The sequence below is a fragment of the Marmota marmota genome, unplaced genomic scaffold, assembly GCF_001458135.2.
Source record: "Marmota marmota marmota unplaced genomic scaffold, marMar, whole genome shotgun sequence".
Taxonomy (NCBI): domain Eukaryota; kingdom Metazoa; phylum Chordata; class Mammalia; order Rodentia; family Sciuridae; genus Marmota; species Marmota marmota.
Window position 1 is genome coordinate 13,357,643 of NW_026000019.1, and position 9,859 is coordinate 13,367,501.

Consider the following 9,859-nt stretch of genomic DNA (forward strand, 5'->3'; position numbering starts at 1 on the left):
GGGGGGGGGGGCTTGGCATTCCCCAGTAGACCCTCAGGGTTTCCAGGGCCAGAGGTACTGGCAATCAGCCCAGCTTGGGTGGATCAGGCATAGGGTGTTAGGAAGCAGGTCCCTGGCCAGAAATGGAGGCAGGAACTTTTAGGGAAGGAAGGAATGCATCTGGAATCTAGGAATGGCAAGGAAGGAAGCTGAGGCGAACGTCTGAAAGGACATTAACCCTGCTCCCTCAGCAGGTCCCAGGCCATGAGGCCTCTCTCCACTGAAACTTACTGGCAGAGAGATAATAGCAAAGACCAGGGTCTGGAAAACAGAAAAACTAGCATACACTAGGCAGGTCCCCTGAGCTCCGATTCCAGGTCAGAGGACCTGTGAGCACCTACTGAAGCACCACCTTACACTGAGGCTGCCCAGCTGCAAAGCAAGCACATACAAAAGGCCACACAAACTGTGAGACAGCAGTTACTGGTACCAATTTATGGAGCACAGACCTGCAAGAGTTTGGACATCAGAGATCAGCCTTGTGGACAAGGCATGAGTAGCGCAGAAAAAGCAGAGATGGAGTAGAGCCTCAACACTCAGTGCAGCTGACTAGCGCCATAAGCAATGCTTGATCTGGCTTCTGCCCACACATCCACCCTCCTCTTACCACTTCCCCAGAGGAAAACCAAAGTTTTTTCTTTTCCTGAAAGCACAGCTCTCTCTCCCATCTCCAGCTACTCCCCCTAAGAAAGGGCCTGTCTGCAGCCCACCTTACCTAGGCTCCCCACAAACTCCTTGCATCAGGTCCAACTCAATGTTGTTTTTCCCCAGGAAGAGCTGTTTCTGCCCAAGGCTCAGGGGCATCACTCATGTTTCTACCACACAGTTACAACCCTGCCCAGCTCCAAATGTCTTTTTGTTTTTGCACCCTCTGCCTAGCATCCCATTACCCAGCACAAAATAGATGATCAGTGTATATTTACTGAATTATACAATTGACTCAGGTCAGGGGACCATCTGGCAGAGTGCTCTTGCCAAAACATTTTCTCTATGCTCCCAGCCTCAGTCTTTCCTGGGGTCCAGATGGTGGGTGAGGTTAAAGTCAGTCACCTGTGATTATGCCTGTATTCACTCATTCGATATTCTTTAGAGGCTACAGCAAGGTCACAGAAGAGAAGAGCTCCCCTACAACAGCCTGATACCTAGAGGTCCTGGGATTTGCTCTGGATCATAGGCAAGAGCACACCAGATCTCTTCTGTGTCCCTCACCAAAGGGAGGATGACTAAGGACAGTGGAAAGCACAGTTCACTTCCTAGGACTATCTGGCTCCTAATTTGCATTAAGGGCTCTGATCACCTTATTCTGGGGATACCCAGAAAAGAGATCCAGCTGACCTCAAGAAAGTCTCAATTAGATGTAAAGGCAGAAAAGAAGCAATTTCTGTGGTCTTCTACCAGCAAGGACCCTCAGGGTGTTCAAAGAACCAAAGGCCTCAACTGTTCCTCCTCTAAGAGTACAGACCACTAACCCTCAGGCCAGAACTGGTACTCACTTCTGCTAAGGCATGAAGATCCTTGAAGGGACTGGAAGAGGACAGAATGTGAAGTTGGCATTCATGAGTACCCACGGCATACTCTGTATGATTGTATTCCACCACGGCCACTTGAGGTGGGCATCATGCCCCGACTCTGCAAATGAGGACACAGACTGAGAAGCCTCCCAGTTCACCCAAGACCAACTGAACTGGAAAGCCTACTGTCCTCTCCACCTCACAAGGTCATTGCATTTGTGCTCTTTGCTCCAATAGCCTTCTGCATGAGAAAGAGCATAGTCGGAAGAGTTTGTCTTCTAGTTAAATACCATTCTCCATAACTCACAGCAGTCAGTGGCAGCCTAAGCTCAGCGCTCATTTAGAGCACAATGCTCTCAGCAAATGTATTGAGTTTACTGTGTGCCAAATTTATCTCCTTTGGTGCTCTGAACAACCCTATGAGGAAGTAAGAAGCTAATCTTTAAACCTGCTTTCCTCAATGTAAAACAAAGATTAGATAGCCATGCACAGGGCATGGTAATCTAATTAATGGTGAATCTGGGATCTGAACTCAGGAGTTGAGCCTCTGAGCTGGTCTCAGAAGGGCTCAGGTCAGAACTGAGGTCTGCTCTATTGGCTTCCCAACCCATACGCATGGAGGGCCCATGGGGGGCAATTGTTGAGCAGTGGACAAAAGCAACAGCAATGCTGGAGCTGTCTTTGCCTCCTTCTCTTTATGCCTTGATTCCTTAAGTGCCTCTTCTGATCTGCCCCAGCTTCAAGGGGAAGGGAGGAGGAAGCTGGGGTCAGTCAGGAGCAGGAAAAGTCCTGTCCAAGGAATGTTTCTCAGAACTACCCATGTCAGTACCTTAATAAGCCATAATGACAAATAAAGCTTCAGTTTGACAATAATCACTATGGACCTGGCTATTCATTATTCTAGTATGTTAATAAAGTTTACAGGAAGCCATTGGTTTGGAGTGAGCTCCTACATTATGCCCAACAGACCAAACCAAAATAGAGTCATCAAGTTGAAGCTGTCCTCTGACCTTCCCAGATATCAATAAAGAGAACAGCCAAATCCCCAAACAGGCCACTTTTAGCCACATGATAAGAAGTTCCCTTCTGCTTAGTGTTTACAAGAAAAGCAACTCTGAAAGACTAATCCAGTTTTGTTCTGTTCCTGCCGTCTTCAGCCCTTTTCTGTCTATAAAAAGCCACACTCCTCTGCTCAGCTCATCAGATCACTCTTTCTACTTAATAAAATGAGATGCTACAAGATCTAGAATCATAAATAAAAGCCTATTAAGGTATTTAAATTAAATTTGCCTTATCTGAGTGTCCTGCTGGTAAAGCAAAGCTGCATTTAACTAAGTGCTTTGCCATCTAGGCAAGAGGAGCATTCTGAGGTGTTTGGTGACTTTAATACACCACCCACCCACTCTGGAAAACTACTAGTGCAGTTATTGCCTTACAGAGTAATTTTTCTACTAATAGAGTAAATAGGAAATAGAGATGGGAAGGGTACGGAAGCAAGAGAAACTAGGAGAGCTGTGAATTCTGGAGTGATAGGTAAGGGGACACTCTGCAGTGACAGGATATTCCATGGTGGGAATTCTACTGTACCTGGGAGTTTCCCCTGGCACAGGCAGGGTCCTCCTTCCCACTCACAAGGGCAGAAGGGGCACTGCATCCAGAGTTAGAAGACTGTTCATAGTCGCAACTAGCCGGAGTACCAAGGGCTCCATATGTGTCTTCTCTAGGCCTCAGCTTCCTCATGGTCAAATGCAGGCCAGCATGGATGGTCTATACCAGCTCTGATAATCATTCAGGTGCTGGATGGTAAATGCCTCTTGACAAGAAAAATGGCCATGTAACTTCTGAATGTCAATCAAGCCTGGCCCCTCATTAAGGTAGAGACAGATTTACCCAAATCTCCAAGAGCCAGTGAGATCTAGTGGTCCAGTGACTAGACCCCACCTGTTCTCAACTCTGACACCCCATCCAAGTCTTCAGGAGTCCTCCTGATAGTTAGCCTATACCTGCCGCATGCTTGTGATCCCAGAAGCTTGGGAGGCTAAGGCAGGAAGATCAATAGTTCAAAGCCAGCCTCAGCAACTTAGTGAGACTCTGCCTCTAAATAAAATATACAAAAGGGCTGGGGATGTGGCTCAGTGGTTAAGTGCCCCTGAGTTCAATCCCTAGTACCAAAGAGAGAGAGAGAGAGAAAGGGAGAGGGAGAAAGAAATTGTTTATACCATGCCCAGCTAGTTCAGGGCTGTGCAGTCACCATCATATCCCTTCCTTCTACCCTGATGAAGGCTTTTGGGCAGTGAGGTCATGGGATAGACAAAATGCCTTCTCCACCCCTCCCATCTGGCTTGACAACCCAGGTTTGAGTCAAGAGGAGCCACAGCACCAGCATAAGCTTCTATTGTTCACATTCTCTTCTGGAATCCTTTGAGGCTCAGACCATTGAGTATTTAGTAGACTCTTGGCATGTACCAGGTTCTACACTAGACACTATAGGAATACAAGTAGGAGGTGTCATCTGTGCCCACGAAGGGAGGCAAAGCCAACCATGCTCACGGTCACTCAAACTTGTCTTACAAATCTTATTTTCATGGCTCTGCACATGCTGTTCTCCTACCTGGAGTACTCTTCCTCCTCCTGCCAGGCTCTACAGAGTCAGAAAGGCCTGGGGTTAGCCAGCATGATGGCGCACACATGTAATACCAGCAATCTGGGAGGCTGAGGCAGGAGGATCACAAGTTTGAGGCCAGCCTTAGCAACTTAGTGAGGCCATAAGCAACTGAGTGAGACCCCATCTTAAAATAAAAAAGGCCTTTTATTTTTCCATATGAATCTCATGATTGCTTTAAAAGACCCAGAATAGCAAAAACAATGCTAAGCAGGAAGTGTGAATCAGGCGGTATAGCGATACCAGACTTCAAACTATACTACAGAGCAATAGTAACAAAAACAGCATGGTACTGGTACCAAAACAGGCGGGTGGACCAATGGTACAGAATAGAGGACACAGAAACCAATCCACAAAACTACAACTATCTTATATTTGATAAAGGGGCTAAAAGCATGCAATGGAGGAAGGATAGCATCTTCAACAAATGGTGCTGGGAAAACTGGAAATCCATATGCAACAAAATGAAACTGAATCCCTTTCTCTCGCCATGCACAAAAGTTAATTCAAAATGGATCAAGGAGCTTGATATCAAATCAGAGACACGCCGTCTGATAGAAGAAAAAGTTGGCTACGATCTACATACTGTGGGGTCGGGCTCCAAATTCCTCAATAGGACACCCATAGCACAAAAGTTAATAACTAGAATCAACAAATGGGACTTACTCAAACTAAAAAGTTTTTTCTCAGCAAAAGAAACAATAAGAGAGGTAAATAGGGAGCCTACACCCTGGGAACAAATCTTTACTCCTCACACTTCAGATAGAGCCCTAATATCCAGAGTATACAAAGAACTCAAAAAATTAGACAATAAGAGAACAAACAACCCAATCAACAAATGGGCCAAGGACCTGAACAGACACTTCTCAGAGGAGGACATACAGTCAATCAACAAGTACATGAAAAAATGCTCACCATCTCTAGCTGTCAGAGAAATGCAAATCAAAACCACCCTAAGATACCATCTCACTCCAGTAAGATTGGCAGCCATTATGAAGTCAAACAACAACAAGTGCTGGCGAGGATGTGGGGAAAAGGGTACACTTGTACATTGCTGGTGGGACTGCAAATTGGTGCAGCCAATTTGGAAAGCAGTATGGAGATTTCTTGGAAAGCTGGGAATGGAGCCACCATTTGACCCAGCTATTCCCCTTCTTGGTCTATTCCCTAAAGACCTAAAAAGAGCATGCTACAGGGACACTGCTACATCGATGTTCATAGCAGCACAATTCACAATAGCAAGACTGTGGAACCAACCTAGATGCCCTTCAATAGACGAATGGATAAAAAAAATGTGGCATTTATACACAATGGAGTATTACTCTGCATTAAAAAATGACAAAATCATAGAATTTACAGGGAAATGGATGGCATTAGAGCAGATTATGCTAAGTGAAGCTAGCCAATCCCTAAAAAACAAATGCCAAATGTCTTCTTTGATATAAGGAGAGTAACTAAGAACAGAGTAGGGACGAAGAGCAGGAGAAGAAGATTAACATTTAACAGGGATGAGAGGTGGGAGGGAAAGGGAGAGAGAAGGGAAATTGCATGGTAATGGAAGGAGACCCTCAGGGTTATACAGTGGAGGGGGTAGAGAGAGAGGAGGGGAGGGGAGGGGAGAGGTGGGGAGGGGGGAGGGGGGAGGATGGGAAAGGCAGCGGAGCACAACAGACACTAGGATGGCAATTTGTAAATCAATGGATGTGTAACTGATGTGATTCTGCAATCTGTGTATGGGGTGAAGGTGGGAGTTCATAACACACTTGAATTAAAGTGTGGAATATGATATGTCAAGAAATTTGTAATGTTTTGAACAACCCACAATAAAAAATTAAAAAAAAAAAAAGAACCATATTAAAAAAAAAATAAAATAAAATAAAAAAGGCTGGGGGATGCTCAGTTGTAAAGCACCTCTGGGTTTAATCCCCAGTACTCCTAGGTTCCCCCAAAAAGACAATGATCATGATATGATCTACGATTCAGACATTTTTACCAGTAAAGATATGTGTAACAACAGTCTATAAGAATTCTTAGAAAGCTAGACTTGGGTATACACCTATAGATCCAGCAACTTGGGAGGCTAAGGCAGGAAGATCACAAGTTTGAGGCCAGACTCCACAAATTAATGAGAACGTGTCTCAAAATAAAAAATAAATAAATAAATAAATAGGGGCTGGGGCTGTAGGCTCCGTGGTGGAGCGCTTGCCTGGCATATGTGGGGCACTGGGTTTGATTCTCAGCACCACATGTAAATGAAATAAAGGTCCATCCACAACTTTAAATTTTTTTTAATTAAAACAATTAAAAGGGCTAGAGATATGACTCAGTGGTAGAGGCTCCCCTTGGTTCAATTCCCCAGTACTTTCCCTAATACACAGAAGACCCTCAGCAAAATGCTAAGAAAAATATGTGATAAATAATTGCTTGAATAAAGGACTTTGGTGACCAGGATAGCTCTCTGTGATTACTTCCTTTCATGAATTCCTCAATAAAAAATGAACCACTCCTTCTGCCATTTTCAAACACAGCTTCGTACTGACACCAGTTTTCCTGCTGTGTGTAATCCACTGCCCCAACTGCAAAGTAAACAATGATTTCTGACTCAACAAATATTTGCTGAATGATTAGCCAGTGAATAATAATGAAGTTCTCAATTAAACACAATCCATTTCTGGAACATATGGTAAGACATACAAGTTTCTCTGAAATAGAAAGGGGCAAGAAAGCTCTCAGAAATAACAGCTTTGCCCCAGGGCAGCAAATGCCCCAGAGAACCTATCACCCAAGTCACTGAAGAAATGTGCCCTGTCCAGTCAGATTAAATGTCCCAAGTCAACTGGGCAGAATTGCAAAATTCCTCTCTCCCTCCATGAACTTCCACACTCCCTGAGCTTCTGTTCCAAGACACTTATATTAACAGCAGCAGGAATGGGCCGCACTGGCAGGGTCTAGGGTGGTATGAGAGCAGCCCTCTGCTGGTCCACAACCCCAACTTTTCTAGGAACTTGAGAATACAGAGATGAGGTGAGATAAATTTATAGGTTTTCAGCAGGGTCTCACCAGGAAAGTCCCCTATGGACTGGAGTGGAGGACATGCCTCACCATTACAGGCCAATGCCAGATTCTGCCAGTAACCTCCCCCTACACAATGTTGATCCCCATGGCTCACATGAGACCTTCAGTTTCTACAGAAACCTCCTACCTATCAATTACCCTGGTTCTCCTTCAGACTGATGCTTTCATTTTTCCTTTAAGAGGTTAAGTTTGGCTTTTACTTTTCTTTTTGGGGAAGGATTTTCACTCCTTGCACTGGGAAAAGACCACTTTGGAAGTGGCAACCCTCATCCAAAAGTAGGTTGGCTCAGCATCTGGATGTCTAATTCATAGGAAAACTTCAAGTTGCAAGAAGCCAAATAGATGAGTCAGCTGGAAGCTAATTTTACCCTCCAGCACACTCAAGATCAAAGAATCTTCTAGAATAAGTCCATCTGCAGCCATTAAAAAGCTCTTATAGCCTCAAAGTGGAAACTGATTGGGGGACTTTTATGATGTTCAGGTCCATAATGTCCCCTGAATTAACCTCCCTTTATGTATTCCAGTTCTGTGGCCCACATTCTTCCTCCCTCCTTCCCTCATCAGGTTGTGTGAAGGGCAGTTTAGTAACAGCTCACACAGGAGATGGACCAGAGAGGCATGTGGGCAAGTGTAAATTGAAGGTAAAAGTGTTTGTAATTTTGTTAAAAGATTATTTTTCAGGAACATATAATTAAAAGATATATGCATCATTCCATCCAGCCACTCCAGGAAGTCCTTTGTGAACAGCTGCTCAGGGGGAGAGGCTGTTAGAAAACTGACATCTACTTGTGCATTCCACTACAACTAGTTGAGTTTATCAAGAAATAATAACACAGGAAGGGAACAATAGTTCTAGTTCTCCTTTCTCTAGAAAGGCCTATTCCCTAAGATGCCTACTGTTCTCACTTGATGATCACTTCAAGGAAGGAACCCCGATAGTGCCCTACACCACAATCAAGAAGTAGCTCCAGTCAGAGGTGGCAAATCAGAAACAAATCACGATCACTACGCCATTCCTGCCCCCACCCCAGAACCTACTATCTGGTTTAGGCAGATGTGTGATACTACAGGAATCTTTACTTATTATTATTTTGCAGTAGTGGGGACTGAATCCAGAGGCAGTCTACCACTGAGCTATATTCCCAGACATTTTTATACTTTTGAGACAGGATCCCACAAAGTTGCCGAGACTGGCTTTGAATTTGCCATCCTCCAGCCTCAGCCTCTGGATTTGCTGGGATTATAACCTGTGCCACAATGCCTGGCCTACAGGGATCATCAAATTGGAGAAAGGAAACTATGAGACAATATATGTCCATTACTTAGTAAGGTGTCTGGTGTATAAACGCTCAGCAAATATTAATTACTATTATTATCATATTTCCTCAACTCTAAGTCTTAAGTTTTTAAACATTCTAACATTTTGTAATAGAGTTCACCTTAAAATCTCTATACATTTAATCGTTTCTGTCTTTCTTTTTTTTTGGTACTGGGGATTGAAATAGGAACACTTAACCACTGAGCCACATCCCCAGCCCATTTGTAAAATATTTTATTTGCAGACAGGGTCTCACTAAGTTGCTTAGTGCCTAGTTAAGTTGCTGAGGCTGGCTTCTCGCGATCCTCCTGTCTCAGCCTCCAAGGCCGCTTGGATTACAGGTGTGATCCACCTTGCCTGGCCATTTAGTCATTTTCTTATTCACCCATTCCTCAGGCTGTTATTAAAGGAATGGTGGATTTCACAACCGATTGTGTCTTGAAATTAGGGAAAAGTGCCCAGGCCAGTGAATGGAACACAGAATAAGAACCAAACCCAAACCATTCAGGCCTATGGGTTCATGGGATTAAAACATAAGGGTCTGAGAGGGTCCCTGGTCAAGAGGAAGAGAGATGTGGATGTGGCCCTGAAGCTAAGGAGCAGGAGGCAGCAGGTCAGGAGAGGCCTGGAACAGAGACAGAAAAACTCCCTGGTGAAGACACCCACTCAAAAGATAACCACGAGAAAGGAAGTCTATGTACCAACTGTGTCAACTAGCTGAAGGGGTGGAGGACGGTGGTGGGGCGGCAGAGTGAAGGTCAGTTCCCTTTTCTCCCCAGCACAGGTCCAGGACAGGTAGGAACTTGGCAGGAAGGTGACAGGGGTCCTGGGGCAAGGGGAAGGGGGCTGCCGCGGGCTGGACTGGAAGAAATGTCTGAGAAGCACGAGGAGGAACAAAAGCGAGCCCCTCTCGCAGGGATGGGGGCAGCAACCTGGCAGAGGACGATGGCAGCGAGCAGAGGTGGGGGGCCGCAGGCGCGAAGAGGGAGAGAAGCTCCGGATGCGGGCCAAGAGGAAAAGCACAAAAAAAGCGCTTGAAGGATGTTCAAGTGCGGGCGGGCGTGCGACGGGGAGGCAGGGCGCGGCGGGCCGGGGGTGGGAAGGCGGGAACGCGCCCAAGGGAGGGCCCTCGGCCGGCAGGTGGGGGGCGGCCCCGGCCTCTCACCCTTAACGTCGTTGGCCAGCGCCTTCCACGTCGGGGCGAAGGCGATGAAAAGACTCCACCACCCAGGCGCTGCGGGAGTGAGGACGGCG

General features: G+C 45.7%; 1 protein-coding gene across 1 annotated transcript in view; it reads right to left on the bottom strand.

Moving 5' to 3' along the window:
- Window positions 1–9,853, bottom strand: part of Qsox1 (quiescin sulfhydryl oxidase 1) — a 39,683-nt gene extending 29,830 nt beyond the window's left edge. Inside the window, exon 1 of the mRNA XM_015491742.2 lies at window positions 9,771–9,853. The gene's annotated coding sequence lies outside the window, so the exon portion shown is untranslated. The remainder of the gene's footprint in view (window positions 1–9,770) is intronic.
- Between the last annotated feature and the right edge of the window lie 6 nt (window positions 9,854–9,859).